Source organism: Taudactylus pleione, unplaced genomic scaffold (assembly GCF_031769625.1).
Source record: "Taudactylus pleione unplaced genomic scaffold, aTauple2 ptg000612l, whole genome shotgun sequence".
Classification (NCBI taxonomy): Eukaryota; Metazoa; Chordata; class Amphibia; order Anura; family Myobatrachidae; genus Taudactylus; species Taudactylus pleione.
The window spans coordinates 4,218,214-4,235,594 of NW_028285014.1; the positions used below are offsets into that span (position 1 = coordinate 4,218,214).

General features: G+C 48.4%; 1 protein-coding gene across 2 annotated transcripts in view; it reads right to left on the minus strand.

Annotated features, from left to right (window-relative positions):
- The window catches only part of LOC148480494 (leucine-rich repeat and fibronectin type III domain-containing protein 1-like protein), a 535,141-nt gene that overhangs the window by 236,472 nt on the left and 281,288 nt on the right, over nucleotides 1-17,381 (minus strand). For both annotated transcript variants that reach the window (XM_088454316.1, XM_088454315.1), the window contains exon 3: nucleotides 574-628. The gene's annotated coding sequence lies outside the window, so the exon portion shown is untranslated. The remainder of the gene's footprint in view (nucleotides 1-573; nucleotides 629-17,381) is intronic.

The following is a 17,381-nucleotide window of genomic DNA, read 5'->3' on the forward strand; positions in this document are numbered from 1 at the left end:
CGGCTCGCTCACCCCGAACATTTCAAAGGTAGTGGCGGCCACGGACTGTCAGGGCTGTGCAGCTTTATAGTAATACACTGCACATGGAGGAGGTGTAATGTGCGGACTTTAAGTTAAAACACAGCACATTACACTTCCGTGCGATGCAGGGACTGTGCAGACTATTACTATAAAGCATAGTGGAGGGGAAAGGGCGGGAGAAATGGAGGGGAGGGGGGTCGGCGCCGAAACAATTTTATGTTGCCCCGTCCCCCAACACAAAATTGTTCCGACTCCCCTTTTTGGGGAGGTGGCCAGTTTAAGGTGGAGTTGGCCAGGTAAGAGATAAGGGCGACCAGGAGATGCCGGGAATAAAAGAAAAGGAAGCTACAAGTGAGAATGATTATGAATAGAACACTGATCAGCGTCCCCTGCCCTGTGGTGCCCTGTGCCGTGGCATATGTCGCACCACCCTAGTTACGGCCCTGGACTGGCCCGACCAGTAATTACCATTGATACGCTATTCTGGAGAAGGACAGGCATAACTCAATACGTTACTTACATTTTAGCAATCATTGGCTCCATATCACTTACCTGTGTTACGCAGCTCTTTGAACACGTGTTCGGCCTAGCAGCTCTGCACTGGTGCCTGCCGGATGGGATGAAAAAAGGAACCAGCATTAGTTTAATTATTCAACATCTTCCACAGACTATAAGATGGTGCGATACAGAGGGAACACTTAGCTGTTACATACACATATATAGAGTAAGGACTGCACTCAGATACACCAATGACATGCACCAGTCTATCACTAGGGATACCGGGCCTATTCATTAACATTTGGCGATAGGGATGGTGGTCCGTTGTCGCTTATCACAGCGATAGAAAGCCACCAATTAATAAAATATCGCCAGGGCAGCTGAGAAAAACTCATATGATATATTACGTTACAGAGCCAAAAAAAGAAGTGTGAATAGTGAGAATTACATCCAGTATAAATGGAAATCCAGGGACAAATCTTTAAAACCTGGGACTATTAATGGCCATGAGAGGCAGCGGGCAGCTACAGACCTGACTCTCCCATCTGGCTGCCCCTTAAATTGCACTGGGCGCCCCCATGCTGGAGCAATGGCGAGCTAGGTGTTCACCTTGTGGCCTATGCCCAAGGTTGGCTCTGACTGTCCATAGGCAAACGCAGGGGGGGTTTCTGTCTGCCTGGAAACCCCCCTCCCCAGCCCCCACCATGACCACAATAGAAATAGTAATGTAATAGAATGTTACTATCGCTGCATGTTCTTCTCAGTATCACAAATGAAATAATTAGCACCACCTGTGGATCTTTTAACACGTATCAGCCCGTAATAAATAGCCTGTGCACCAACTAGGAGATCTAGAAAACATGCACTGTTAGAGATGTACTGCTATAGAGCCCAATATGTACATATACAATATGTCCAGGGCAGTGCTAGGTTCTTCTGCTGCTCCTCCAGGCTCCCGGACTTGCTCCAATAGTCTGGAATAGTGCCCACATCTAAAAAAATATATTCTGCTCAGGCAGGACGGCCTACTGACGCATCTAATGGCTTACAGTGATCGCTGGTCCTGTATATGCTGGAATTATTACACACAATACACTTTGTATGACGCTTATTAAAGCTGGTCAAGTACTAATTCTGCCCTCTTCATTGACAGGCCACACTCGCTCTAAAATTAAGCATTTGGAAACTCCCCTCTGGAAATCCTGCGTTTGCCACTGCTGTCCCCAGTCTCTACCAGTCTGTTTGCATTCAGAGGCAGAGGGGTGAAGAACTATAGGGGTGGCAGGCAGCACCTTACACACTTGCACGTATGTAATCCTGCCAGCTATCAATGATCAATTTTAATTACTGATAGATCACATTCATTTATTTTTCATAGACAGAATGTTCTTGTTGTTGGGGAAGCAAAACCATCAAACCCAAAGCTGCTTATTTAAAATTATTTTTATGTAATTGTCATCTTTATCTGAGGTTCATTATTATATTCTCCAACTTCTTTATAAAGTGTACAGTAACCATCCGTAACATGTATATTTCACTGTCTACATCATTACCTGACATTGTTTGGGAAGAACTGTTGTGCTGGTTTTACTGGGAAACCGAGAGCTATCCTGCTGGGTTTCTCCAACCATTTCTCCTGCAGAATAAGCATTAGGGTGGGTGCCAGGACCTGACTGCGCACCAGTGAGTGTAGTGCTAGGATATGACAGTCAGCAGTAATAAAGTCACTGGGGATACAGAATAGCCCTGGATGAGTTTGGGTCAAATAAACAGGATAAAATATACTAAGGGGACTATTATATTAAACATTGAAAATCCCAATTTATGGATAAAACTGAGACAGGGCTTCATGTCACAGGCTGTCAGTATCACTGTGCATGCATGAGTCAGGTAGAAAGACTGTTAATGATACATTAATGCGATAACAGGTTTTCCAACATTGCGATAAGAGGCAATGTATTATCACTGCAGATTAATTAATGGGACCCCAAGGGCTCCATTAAAGAACGAGGCATAACCTCTTTAGTACTAGCTAAAGGGGTTATAATCTCCGTTCTGTACTTAACAAACAGCAGTAAGATTAGTTTACCGCTGTTTGTCACTGTACCGCTTAGGCCATTGGACACACAAAAAAGCCTACATGGCTTTAAAATAAATATTAAAATAAAGCATTTTTTTCCTAAATTATATATATATTTTGTTCCCTTTGTTACTAATTTTAATAGAAATTAAAAACACATCAAGAAAATTCTAGGTAAACACTGGGATATACTTAAATTAGTCCAAAAAGTTATCCCTGATAAACCAGATATAATATTCAGGAGAGCACCTACGTTGAAAAACAGACTAGCACCAATTAAATTACCTATAGTAAAAGAGAAAAGCAATAACAACTTTCTTGGTAATCTAAAAGGTTTTTTTTCCCTGTACGCATTGTAAAATCTGTCAGTATTGTAGACAAAATAAAAAAGATTTTTTTAATGCTGATAACAACAAGGAAGGACAGTAAACAGTAGACTGAATTGCCTCACTACCTCAGTGATTTATTTGATAGAGTGTTTAGTGCGGCAAAAATATACATCGGTAAAACAAAAAGTAAACTAAAACTGCGAATCTTGGAACACACAAGAAATATGAAAAACAAAATTCTTTACCAGAGTGTCCCAAGACATTTTCTTCAGTGCCAAAAGTCTTCCCTAAATGTTTTTTCTTTTAAGGGTATTGAACACGTAATTTTGGACGAAAGGGGGGAAGGAGGAGATCTGAGCAAAAAACTGTCCAGACGGGAAACATATTAGATACACAGCCCCAATACCCTGTATCCTCAGGGATTGAATGAGGGGCGTGATATAGTTCGTTTCTTGCTGGACTGAAGTTTATGATTTCCCAAATAGTTTTACCAGCCCTTTCTTATATAGGATTAGATTACTTTCTCGGGTAGTGCTTTCTTAATTTGGTTACCACTACATATAATAATTTTTGGAATATAATTATTTGTTTAACATGTCTTCTATCTTTTTCCTTCTCTTACATGGAAAAAAAAATGTTTTGTTTTCCTCTTTTCTTTTTTAGAACCGTGTATTTTTAGATAATTTTTGTTCTTTATATATTTGTACAGTGATGGGCTTAATTGTAATATTGATGTAGGTACGTTTGTTCCTTGCATGTGTGAAACACAATCCCACCATATAGTCCATGTCCAATGAATATTACGATCTCTTAGAATAATGTAGAAAATCGTAGTAGGGCATACTATTAACAGGTTTTATAATAGTTTTATTCTTGCTATTTGTAGAGCATAAAATAGATACAAACAATGATATCTCCCTGAACAAAGGACTATGGGCCTCATTCAGAGGCGGTTGGAGGATGCAAGTGGTCGCTCAGAAACTGGGCGGCCACTTGCATCCTGACCGCCCGCCTCTGTTGCGGTCGTTAGGCTGTGTGTTAACACCCACAGCTCTAAAAACCGCTCGGGTGATGGTCGCGATGGTCAGAGACCATCGCGACCATCGGGGCTTACGACGAGACCCTAGGGTAGGGTCTCACTTGTCGTAAGCCCCGGAGAGCTTCTGGCTCGGTCTGAGCCGGAAGCTCTCCACTTCAGTGGGGCCTCCCCCAAACGGCAGGCGTTCCCATAGGAATGCCTCCGTTTGGGCTGCCACCCCCCCCGGCCCGCCTTCCAAACGGGGCGAGCTGTCAATCAACATCGACAGCTCGCCCCCTTTGGAAAGAGACCCGCTACGACCAGCGCTGTCGGTCGTAGCGGGTCTCACGCATACGCACGAGGGAGCCGGCAAAACATCGAGGCGGCCATGCGGTCTTAGACCGTACGGCCGCCTCTGAATAAGCTCCAATATATGAGTGGATGGGAACTGTGTTCTAATAACTAAATAAAATAATATGTCCAAATACTGTCTACTGTATATCGATATTGAAATCGGCTTGCTGAATATACTGCAACAAGTGATATATATATAAAAATTCCTTAAATCTGTCTGTTATTTGTTGTTAAAAACTATAGAACTGGATGATAAATAAGTGACTTTGTCAATGATTCAAATTTAGCTTGCTGTAATATTGTATATATTTGTGAAACAATGTCCCATTACATAGTCCAACGACTGTGAAATTACTATTTAACTTAACTACAATTAGTTATTTTTATTAAGATGGCTTCCTTTATTTGAGGATATAAAGTCACAATATGTCTGACGGCACGTATAATGCTGTGTTTCTAATGAGTAAATATCTACAACAAAATGGTGTCTCCCCTGAATGAGGACTATGTGAAGGAAACTGTTTTATAACAAAAAAATGTATAATTAGAGTATTATATACCAAAAACGTCTTTGTTTGTATTAAAATCGGTGCTATGACTATAACTTATTGTGATCTATTATGATATATGAATGATGTGATATTCTGTAAGCCTCTATACTCGGTCTATTTATTGCCATTTGATTGGACACCACAAATTGATTGCCATATAAGAGGACTTAAGCCCGCTGTTTAGCCACACCCACAAGTCTTCAAGATGGAATGCGTATGGGCGTGGTTTCGGTGACGTCACGACACTACCTACGTGGAAGTGAAGTCCTGTTACTGCGATCTATGAGCTATGCTCTGTGTCCCGACTCCTTGTAAAAAAAATAAAAATTTGGTTATGCTTAGACATCGATGGAGGGATACCATCTGGTTCTCCCCCATCGATGTAAAAAACATCGACATCGGTCATAAACCATCGATGATTTTGAATAATCGATGGCCATCCCTAGGAGCCGGGACTCTGGGGGTCATTCAGACCCGCTCGCGAGTGCAGGACGCTCGCAAGCGGGTCGATGTTGCCCCATTGCACATGCGCACGACGGAGGGAGCTCCGTCGTGCGCATGCGCGAGACCCGGATAGCGACGGGCTCTCCATCGCTCCGGGTCTCGCACCAAAGGGGGCGTGCTGTCGATGTTGATTGACAGCACGCCCCCTTTGGTGGGCGTGCCGGGGGCGTAGCTGCCAGACAGAGGCGTTCCCATGGGAACACCTACCGTCTGAAGCCGGCCCCACTGACATCACTAGTGATGTCAGTGGGAGTGATTTTGGCTCTGATAGAGCCAAAATCACTCCAGAGCTTGCGGAAGCGAGACCCTACCGCAGGGTCTCCGTCGCAAGCCCGATGGTCGCGATGGTCTTGACCATCGCGACCATCATCATGGACGCTCGCATAAGCTGTGGGTGGTCGCCCACAGCTATGCGAGCGTCCAGGAGGACGATCCATTTTCATGGCGGAGGGCCCTGATTTAGAGCGAGCGCTCTGGTCAGAGTGTTCGGCTCTGAATCAGGCCCTGTTTCCACTGCTGAGACGGCAATAGCAGATGCGGTCTCACCGATAGATGTATCCCGTATTTGCCGATGATCCTGTATGCTGAACTGTGACAACTTCTGTGTAAGTTTTTTATGTGTGCTATAATTAAATATTTTTACATTATACTCATATAGGTTTTTAACTATTAATTTATTTTCCACAAAAGTGCATCTGGAAGTCCAAGATAAGCAGCGATTAAAAAAAATATGTACTACCATGGACTACAAAAATCCATATAACTTACAATAGGGAGTGCATTATCCATACCTATATCCCAGAACTGAAAGTATGGCACCACTACCCCATATAGGGGGAGATGTATCAAACCTTTGAGAGAAATACAATAGAAAAATTGCCCATAGTAGCAATGCATCTCATAGACTGTGCTAGATAAATGTCAGAAGCTGATTGGCTGCTTTCACCAACTCTGTCTCCAAGGCTTGATACATCTCCCCTATATACATCATACTTGCCTACCCTCGAGGAAAGGCCGGGAGGCTCCCCGAAAATTGTGTGGCAATCCCCGCCACCCTGAAAGGTGGACAAGTCTCCCGGGGGCTGGGGTCACCCGGACGCAGCCACCTACTTTCCCAGTGAAGTGGGCGGCACAGACGGCTGATGACGTGATTGGATAGTCACGCCTCCAGACCAGCCCACCTATGCTGAGCCCCACTAATCGCTGCCCCCAGACCCGCCAACCTCCGCCGAGCCCCACCCCCCGCAAAAGGTCATCAACTATGATAAACATGTATGGTATCAATTATCCAGAAGATAAGAGGATAACTTGGAATATAGGCAAGCCAATAAATGTGAAGAAAACACAAAATGGTATTTACATTGAATATGTGATATTGTAATTTTGTGATAATATTTTTTTGGCTTTTGTATTAAAAAAAAACCTCTTCTAAATAATACTGAACACAAGTCGGGACTGCAGCAAAACAGAAAAAAGTCTGATCAGATCATATAGAAACTAAACACTTTTTTAATGGGATCACAGCTTAACTGGCCTGGGTCAAACAGTACGACAGGATAAAAATGTAATTCTGCTAAAAGAGACAAATTATAGGGCGAGAGAAAATCTGCACATTTCCTTTCATTAAGGTGCATTAAATTCTACTGTACTTCTCCACCCCAATTATATTGCATAAAACAGATAGGAATTGCAGAGGCAAAGCTAACAGGTTCTGTCGGCATCTGGTGATTATTATGCTGCACCGTTAGTATCACAAAATCCTTTAACGAGAGAGACTTTCATAAGCGGATCCAAGTGCACACGGTAACTACAGCCCGCAGCCATTCAGAAACAAGAAATTCCACAGCAGCTAACCTATCTAGAAAGGATCCAGTCTGAGTCGTACACGTCTGCGGCCAAGCCTTCATAGGCGTATTTATAATGGGTCCAGTGAGGCCCCGCACCGCACACCAAACTTGCCGACAATCTAGCTGCCCCCTCAGGGAGGAGGCAGCCAGGTCGGCACAGCCGAGGTCGTGACGAGGGGCACAACGCGAGATTGGGGGCGGAGTGTGGGCATAGCTGAGCGAATGTGTCATGGTGGCCCCACCCCTGCTACACAATGCTGAGTTAACAGGCAATGTGCAGTAGAGGGCAGGGCCAAGATGATGTGATTCAGTATGAATTGCGTCATCGGCTCCCGCCCGTACCGCCCACGTGTATTCTATAAGTGGGCGGAGGGAGGGGGGGAGAGGAGTGGACGGCGGCATGGGGGTTAGGGTGGGTCACTCTACCAATTTTCGGGAGCTACCCGGCCATTCTGGCAAGTATGCTGCACACCCTACACCCATAGTGTACTTACCTTATTCCATCAAGCGACATCTTCTCAGTGACATCTTCGGGAAGATGGCGCAGTGCAGTGAAAGTGAAGACTCTGGCACTGTGCCAAAGCCTTTGCTCTCTTGTACGCATGTGCCATCTTGTGCCATAACACTGGGAGGATGGTGGAGAAGGAGGGACCCACTAGAAGTCACAAAGTAAGATGTGAGGATAGGGGCACTGCTCAGGGGAGGGGGCCCACTGCACATGGTCTTACTCTGGCATTAATACGCCAATGTACGGCAGCCTACTTACTTTGTAATGCTAATGTGAGAATATGCCTGTGTGACTGCCTGTGAGAGCCTATACTTCCCACTGGTTTTACATCCACTGGGTGCACAAGATCTATTCGAAACAGGCGTCCTATCTCCATCTGTCAGCTATGATCGAACAGGGAAATCGGCCTACACATCCACAACACTGAAATCAGACAACATTTTTCCGTACATTTCTGGTCAGTTCAGTCCTCTCACAGTCAGGGACGTGCAGTTAGGGTAGACAGGAAAGGCTCATACTCCTGAGATTTGATAAAAAATGATTAGAATAATACAAGGAAGATATTTATAACTTATAAACATTTTCTTTGTTTATTGTAATCATTTTTATAGTTGACACTCACCAGCTTTGTGGAGCTCCTCCCTGGGACTGCAGGGAGATGAGGCAGCAACAGCTCAGCCTAGCTTCTGTATAGTCAGACACTGCTTGCAGAGCTGGGGGCGGGGCCACACCACGGGGCAGTAAGATGTACAGAAAGAGAGCTAATAGAGACATGCCTCTGAGAATGGAGGACGTGCCTTGGGTACTAAGGGGAGAGTTACAGTGAGTAGGAGGTGAGACAGGCTCCCAGCACTCAGACCCATCTCCATGTGTGCCTCCCCAGCCATTGACCTCACCGCACATCACTGCTCAGAGTAGCGATCTCCGTCAATATCAGTATCAGAATGGATAATCAGGCTCATTTACAGTCATCGTTCTTTCTTTGGCGCATGTGCAGTATGCTGAAATCCGCGACATGCATCCGCAACCCACCTTCCCGCCCAAAACCTTTGCTGATTAGATTTGTTGTGTTAACCTTTTTTCTCCATTTAGGGGAGGCGCAGCATTGGTGGGAGAACGATGCATCTCAGTGGCTTTATGTGACACAAGAAAGCGTTGTGAGGGCGCTTGCCCTCTATTTACATGGTGAGTTTGTCCTCTCTGTGCGCTTCTCGTGCGGAAGCATTCGGACTGTGCCCATGAGGGAAGCGAGTCTTTCGCATCGTAAGTGTGTCTACAAGGGGGACTTTTAAGTCGTTCCCTGAGTGTTTCGGAGATAGAAAGCTAGAACTGAATTTGCAGCGTCTCCTGGCCACCTCAGTTAGGTTAATTATTTAATGATAAATAAAGCTGTGACCTTTTAGCCAAGCTGTAATGTGTCCGTGTCTTTATTTATTAGTTTCATTTTAGGTTAAGTATTATAAGGTGTTTTGGAGTTTAACTAAGCAATAAACCAATGGATCTCTTATACAGTAGTATAGTGATGGGAGACAGAACGGCCAGCCAGTGCAGCCACTTGACTTAACGCAAGTTCACTTAGAAAAACATCTGCAATGGGACAATTGCCCAAAAAACTACAGCCGGGAAGTGAGAGATCTCCGACTCTCATAACAAAAAAACATACAAAGCAGGGGCGGAACTACTGGAGACGTTAGGGGCAGTCGCTTGAAGGGGGCACCTCTCCTCCATTGTCCTAGTTTACATCCGCAGAAATAAACACTCTGCAGCCCCCATTCAATGTCCTGTGCTGGTTGCGTCTGGTCATGGGTGGAGGTTATGTCATACAGACAATGACACAGAGGAGCCGAATGCCGACCCGTATATAGCTGTGCCCAGGCACGGTGGTAGCTGCAGTGTTTTTACAGACAACATGCAGCCAGGAATGCACTGCCCACGGATGCAGGTGACTGAGGTGAGCTAGGATGGTGAGCCATGGAAGCTTCAGCATAAAGGCAGATGGAACTTTCTGGTGACTATAGCAGATTATTAAAGACATGGATATTCCATTTTTCTTAAAGTATTTTTGTTGATGCAAATTGCATTGTGGAAAGGTACATTACCGTACATTGTTACATAAACAAACCAAACAGATTTGCAAACGGAAAAAAAAAGATGTAGTCTGTGAAAATACATTAGCAATGGAATATATTTTATCAGTGCATGAGAGTATGTATCAAATCGAGCAGATATTCAATTTTTAAAAAAAAATAAAACATTTATTGAGATTTTCGACCACAAAAAGAAGCACGTATACCTGGAAGGATGCATTGTACGACATGACATGTACCAATATAATAAACAATTATGAATCATGAATTTAGAATGATAGCATAAAAAAAAAACAGAAGCAAGGAGTACAGGGTTAATGATAAAATAGTATCAATAGCAGAGTAATACACATATTGTGCTCCTATAAAACACAACACAATAAAAAGGTAACCTGGAAATGGGAAAAAGAGGGGAAAAAGGGGGGGGGGGAGATCCTGCCCAGCTGGTGCACAGCTCAAATTATAGAGAAAATGCCTCAGAGAGGCTGCTAGTAAAGTGTTATGGCGTAGTCTAGGGGGCGTGCCATGCTTGTACACCCCTTATAGGTTGTGGTGAGAAGAATAATTATGTAGAGGCAGAGGCAGTGCCATCATCTAGTGGCCTATAGAAAGACCAGGTGGTGGTACCAAAAACTTTGATGATATCCCTCTGGGTTATGGGGTCCAAATACTAAATATAAGTGCCTAATTTAGTCTAAAATTTCTCAACGCCGGCCTTTATATCTGGAAAGGTCGTCCTCCTCTCACAGTATAAATGTTCTAAGAAAGCGGATTTGACCTCCATAAGAGATGGGGGAATAGACTAAGGGCCTGATTCAGAGGCTCACGCTATTTGTGTGCGCTCGTTCTGTATCAGGGCTTCTCTATTTTTTAAAAATCTGGCCTCCAGGCCGCTCGCACAGCTGTGGGTGACCACCCACAGCTTGTGCGAGTGGCCTGACGATTATCGCGACCATCGGCATTGCGAGGAGACCCTTGTGGTAGGGTCTCTGCACTCGCAATGCCAAGTGGACTTCCTGCTCTAATAGAGCCGGAAGTCCACTACTGACATCATGAGTGATGTCAGTAGGGCCGCCCACAAACGGCAGGTGTTCCTTCGGGAATGCCTCTGTTTGCACAGCCACCCCCCTCCCCGCCTACAAAACGGGGCGAGCTGTCGATCAACATCGACAGCCGCCCTGTTTTGTTGCGGCCCTGGAGCGAGTGAAGTTCTCACTCGCTCTGGGGCTCGCGCACGCCGCGCATGCGCAATGGCCGACTGTCGACCCGCTTGCGAGCGGGTCTGAATCAGGCCCAAAATCCATTTCCTGAGAATTACTTTCTTTGCCATTGTCAGTGTAATTGTAAAGAGTGGAAATAGTTTAGTTCCAGTTTGTGCTGGAATATGAGGGGTTCAAATATCAAAGTTACAAAACAGCATAGGGGACATGTGCATAGGAAGCTGTCACCTAGTAATTGTAATAATAAAGCCTAGTATTTTATTCCAGAAATGTCTACATTTTCTGCATTCCCAGAAACAATGGGAAAAATCTGCTCCACCTCATAAACATTTTCGGCAACACCCTGTTTCATCGGGGACAAAGAGATGTTAAATTTTAAAAAAAATATGTACCGCTGTGAAATTATCCTAAAGGCTAAAGCCAGGTCATAACATGACTACAGGAGCACTTGTAATACTGTCATGGCTACAGTCATGTTTTATAGGAGAAGATAAATAAACTTATATAAAATAAATATACTGAATATCAACATTGTACAATTCATCTTCTATAAAAACATGACTGTCAGGTTAAAATTTGTTTTATAAAGTGGAAGAGTGGGCAAAGGGGGGCACCAAAGTCTGTCAGAGCAACTGTACACACTTGCCTATTTTGAACGACTGAATGATAACGATATCGTTCAGTCGTTCACTGTATCGGCCAGTGTGTATGCTAAAATGATGAATGATAACGACGAATGACCAACGATGCGCTCCCGCGGGCCGTTGGTCATTATCGTTCATTGCACGAACATGCATGTCAACATGGCGATATTGTCAAGTTGTTGCATGCTTGGGGATGAGGGAGGGAGCCCGGCACTGATATTGTTCAAGATATCATTCAGCGTGTGTGTGCTCAATGTCGTTACGTCAACAACATTGAGCACACCCCTGCTGGGGACATACTAGACGATATCACTCATGGAGCGAATCGTCTAGTGTGTACGCAACTTATGTTACTGTATGTCACTAATACAAGGGGCCTGATTCAGAGCCGCTCGTAAGCGGCCGCTCGTTCGCTCCGAGTGATGCTTGCCCAACTGCGCATGCGTACGGATTGTTATACGCATGCGCGAACCAGCCAGTGCAGTCGAAATTCATGTGCTCGCAAAATAGCGAATGCCTGATAATTTGAGTGACAGAAAGAGGCGTATGTGGGTGGTAACAGGGGAAGGTGCTTGAAAACGGGGAGTGGAGATCCGAACACAGGCGTGCTTAAAGGTCAAAACGGGCGTTTTATGGGTGTGCATAATTAAAACAGCAGCGTCATTGACCACGTCACTGGGTTATTTTATAGTCAGAACTGCTCGCAAAATTGTGGTAGGAAAAACCAACCACAAGAATAGCGAGCAGTTCATACCCTGGTCGATGTACTCGATTAATCTAATAAATAGCGGACATGACGTAGGATGCGAGCGGCCAGGGGGCGTATTTTTTCAAAAAAGGACCGCAAATTTGGTTCGCTCGTTCAGACCTAGAGGCGTGAACAGACCGCAAAGAGCGAACGGTTGATTTGAATAGCCACCCCTATTTTCTGGACGAGCGAGCGCTAATTGCGTCCGGCTCTGAATCAGGCCCAAAGCCCATATAGCCAGGCAGGGGAGTATTAAGAGAGGAGGGGCCTGTCTCTGTCTGATGCCCCCTCCTCTCTAACCGGTGGCCAGCAGCGTACTGAGCGCAGCAGTAGACTCTGGGTTGTTAGGAGCCAAGTGCTCCGCCCTGAGACACATAACCTGGTAGGTGTGGACCTGAGAGTACCAAGAGCTGCAGAACTCATCAGAATATACAGACCATGGAGTTAGGGCCGGCAGATGGAGGGGCTCTGGTTGCGCAGAGGCAGGACCTTGGAGAGTGGTAATCCAATCGGTGTAAACTCTGGTGACTGATCATGTTATATCACAGTTGTGATTTATGTAACCAAGGCCTCTGCTAGAGAGGAACTGCGCAATCAGGGTAATTGGTAATTTCATCAGAAAGAAATTATTTAGCCCCCACTCATGTGACAAGTGGCACCCTTCTCACTATTTATCTATAGGTTTATGCTCCTCCTTGGCTAAGGCCAGAAACGTTAATGCTGACGTTCCCTAGAAGTAAGTAGGGAGGTTCGGAGCTGCCTGAGACTCCAGGAACAGATGCGTCCTCACTGTGTGTGGTAATTATACATAAAAGTCAGTCACTCAGTGCGTGGGAAATGTAGCAGAGATCCTCTATTACTGGTACTGAAGCGATGATGATGAATATTCATTGCTGCAGGGTCCATGCGCTGTGGGAAAGTGGTTTCATTACACAAACAACAACTAAGATACTTACAGGCCTATTTATTATAGGGAGAGCACCCAAATGGCTTCTCCCTACCTATAAAAAATCAATTCCTAAAATAAATAAATATATATATATACATACATATATGTACATATATATAGTGCAATGTCGGGCGGCACTCGTCGGCAACTTAATGAACCGGTCAATACTTTGTCTTATATATATATATATATATATATATATATATATATATATACATATATGTACGTCTTGCTATATTAACACGAAGTAATGACTGATTCATTGCGTCGCCGAAGAAGACTGTCCGACATTACACACTGAATATTCCTTCCTGAGTCTGGGTACTCAGGGAAGGCATCGGGCGCATTGGAGTGCCGGCTATCTGCGTTGCATATATATATATATATATATATATATATATATATACTGTATATACATATACACACATACATATGTGTACAGTATATACTCATTGGTAAAAGTGGGAATTCTGAAGTGGGGGTATGGAGATAGCCTGTGCGCATGCTATAGTGCTATATGCTGATGGTGCGTGCACAAAAAACTGGGTGTAGCCATGCATCACGAGGGCGTTGCCACTCAAATGGGGTCATGTCACCTTTTTCATTAATGTCTTATGTCACCCCTACTCCTCTTCCTCCTTCCCTTACTTGCCCCATGCACCACTCATAAACTTTATCCCTCTTTAACCTTGCACTTTTCCGGTGAGCCACACAGGGGTGGAAGGGTACACAGAGGTGGTGAGGCACACAGAGGTAGTATAGTACACAGAGGAGGTGAGGGACACAGAAGTGATGGTGTATAGCGCACACAGGGGGACAGTGAGGGAGGACAGCGCACACAGGGGAACAGGGATGGAGCACAGTGCACACAGGGAGACAGTGAGGGAGCACAGCGCACACAGGGGGACAGTGAGGGAGCACAGCGCACACAGGGGGACAGTGAGGGAGCACAGCGCACACAGGGGGACAGTGAGGGAGCACAGTGCACACAGGGATGGAGCACAGCTCACAAAGGGGGACAGGATGGAGCACAGCGCACACAGGGGGACAGGGATGGAGCACAGCGCACACAGGGGGACAGGGATGGAGCACAGCGCACACAGGGGGACAGGGATGGAGCACAGCGCACACAGGGGGACAGGGATATAGCTCAGTGCACACAGGGGGACAGGGATGGAGCACAGTGCACACAGGGGGACAGGGATGGAGCACAGTGCACACAGGGGGACAGGGATGGAGCACAGTACACACAGGGGGACAGTGAGGGAGGACAGCACACACCAGCGCACACAGGGGGACAGTGAAGGAGGACAGCGCACACAGGGGGACAGGGATGGAGCACAGCGCACACAGGGAGACAGAGATGGAGCACAGCTCACACAGGGGAACAGGGATGGAGCACAGCGCACACAGGGGGACAGTGAGGGAGCACAGCGCACACAGGGGGACAGTGAGGGAGGACAGCACACACAGGGGGACAGTGAAGGAGGACAGCGCACACAGGGGGACAGTGAAGGAGGACAGCGCACACAGGGGGACAGGGATGGAGCACAGCGCACACAGGGAGACAGGGATGGAGCACAGCGCACACAGGGGGACAGGGATGGAGCACAGCGCACACAGGGGGACAGGGATGGAGCACAGCGCACACAGGGGGACAGGGATGGAGCACAGCGCACACAGGGGGACAGGGATGGAGCACAGCGCACACAGGGGGACAGGGATGGAGCACAGTGCACACAGGGGGACAGGGATGGAGCACAGTGCACACAGGGGGACAGGGATGGAGCACAGCACACACAGGGGGACAGTGAGGGAGGACAGCACACACCAGCGCACACAGGGGGACAGTGAAGGAGGACAGCGCACACAGGGGAACAGGGATGGAGCACAGCGCACACAGGGGGACAGTGAGGGAGGACAGCACACACCAGCGCACACAGGGGAACAGGGATGGAGCACAGCACACACAGGGGGACAGTGAGGGAGGACAGCACACACCAGCGCACACAGGGGGACAGGGATGGAGCACAGCGCACACAGGGGAACAGGGATGGAGCACAGCGCACACAGGGGGACAGTGAGGGAGCACAGCGCACACAGGGGGACAGTGAGGGAGCACAGCGCACACAGGGGGACAGTGAGGGAGGACAGCGCACACATGGGGACAGAGAGGGAGCACAGCGCACACAGGGGGACAGTGAGGGAGCACAGCACACACAGGGGGACAGTGAGGGAGGACAGCACACACCAGCGCACACAGGGGGACAGTGAAGGAGGACAGCGCACACAGGGGAACAGGGATGGAGCACAGCGCACACAGGGGGACAGTGAGGGAGCACAGCGCACACAGGGGGACAGTGAGGGAGGACAGCGCACACAGGGGGACAGTGAAGGAGGAAAGCGCACACAGGGGGACAGGGATGGAGCACAGCGCACACAGGGAGACAGGGATGGAGCACAGCGCACACAGGGGAACAGGGATGGAGCACAGCGCACACAGGGGGACAGTGAGGGAGCACAGCGCACACAGGGGGACAGTGAGGGAGGACAGCGCACACATGGGGACAGTGAGGGAGCACAGCGCACACAGGGGGACAGTGAGGGAGCACAGCGCACACAGGGGGACAGTGAGGGAGGACAGCGCACACAGGAGGACAGTGAGGGAGGACAGCGCACACAGGGGAACAGTGAGGGAGGACAGCGCACACAGGGGAACAGGGATGGAGCACAGCGCACACAGGGGGACAGTGAGGGAGCACAGCGCACACAGGGGGACAGTGAGGGAGGACAGCGCACACATGGGAACAGTGAGGGAGGACAGCGCACACAGGGGAACAGGGATGGAGCACAGCGCACACAGGGGGACAGCGAGGGAGCACAGCGCACACAGGGGGACAGCGAGGGAGCACAGCGCACACAGGGGGACAGTGAGGGAGGACAGCGCACACATGGGGACAGTGAGGGAGCACAGCGCACACAGGGGGACAGGGATGGAGCACAGCGCACACAGGGGGACAGGGATGGAGCACAGCGCACACAGGGGGACAGGGATGGAGCACAGCGCACACAGGGGGACAGGGATGGAGCACAGCGCACACAGGGTGACAGGGATGGAGCACAGCGCACACAGGGGGACAGGGATGGAGCACAGCGCACACAGGGGGACAGGGATGGAGCACAGCGCACACAGGGGGACAGGGATGGAGCACAGCGCACACAGGGGGACAGTGAGGGAGGACAGCGCACACAGGGGGACAGGGATGGAGCACAGCGCACACAGGGGGACAGGGATGGAGCACAGCGCACACAGGGGGACAGGGATGGAGCACAGCGCACACAGGGGGACAGTGAGGGAGCACAGCGCACACAGGGGGACAGTGAGGGAGCACAGCGCACACAGGGGGACAGTGAGGGAGGACAGCGCACACAGGGGAACAGGGATGGAACACAGCGCACACAGGGGAACAGGGATGGAACACAGCGCACACAGGGGGACAGTGAGGGAGCAGAGCGCACACATGGGGACAGTGAGGGAGGACAGCGCACACAGGAGGACAGTGAGGGAGGACAGCGCACACAGGGGAACAGGGATGGAGCACAGCGCACACAGGGGGACAGGGATGGAGCACAGCGCACACAGGGGGACAGGGATGGAGCACAGCGCACACAGGGGGACAGGGATGGAGCACAGCGCACACAGGGGGACAGTGAGGGAGGACAGCGCACACAGGGGGACAGGGATGGAGCACAGCGCACACAGGGGGACAGGGATGGAGCACAGCGCACACAGGGGGACAGGGATGGAGCACAGCGCACACAGGGGGACAGTGAGGGAGCACAGCGCACACAGGGGGACAGTGAGGGAGCACAGCGCACACAGGGGGACAGTGAGGGAGGACAGCGCACACAGGGGAACAGGGATGGAACACAGCGCACACAGGGGAACAGGGATGGAACACAGCGCACACAGGGGGACAGTGAGGGAGCAGAGCGCACACATGGGGACAGTGAGGGAGGACA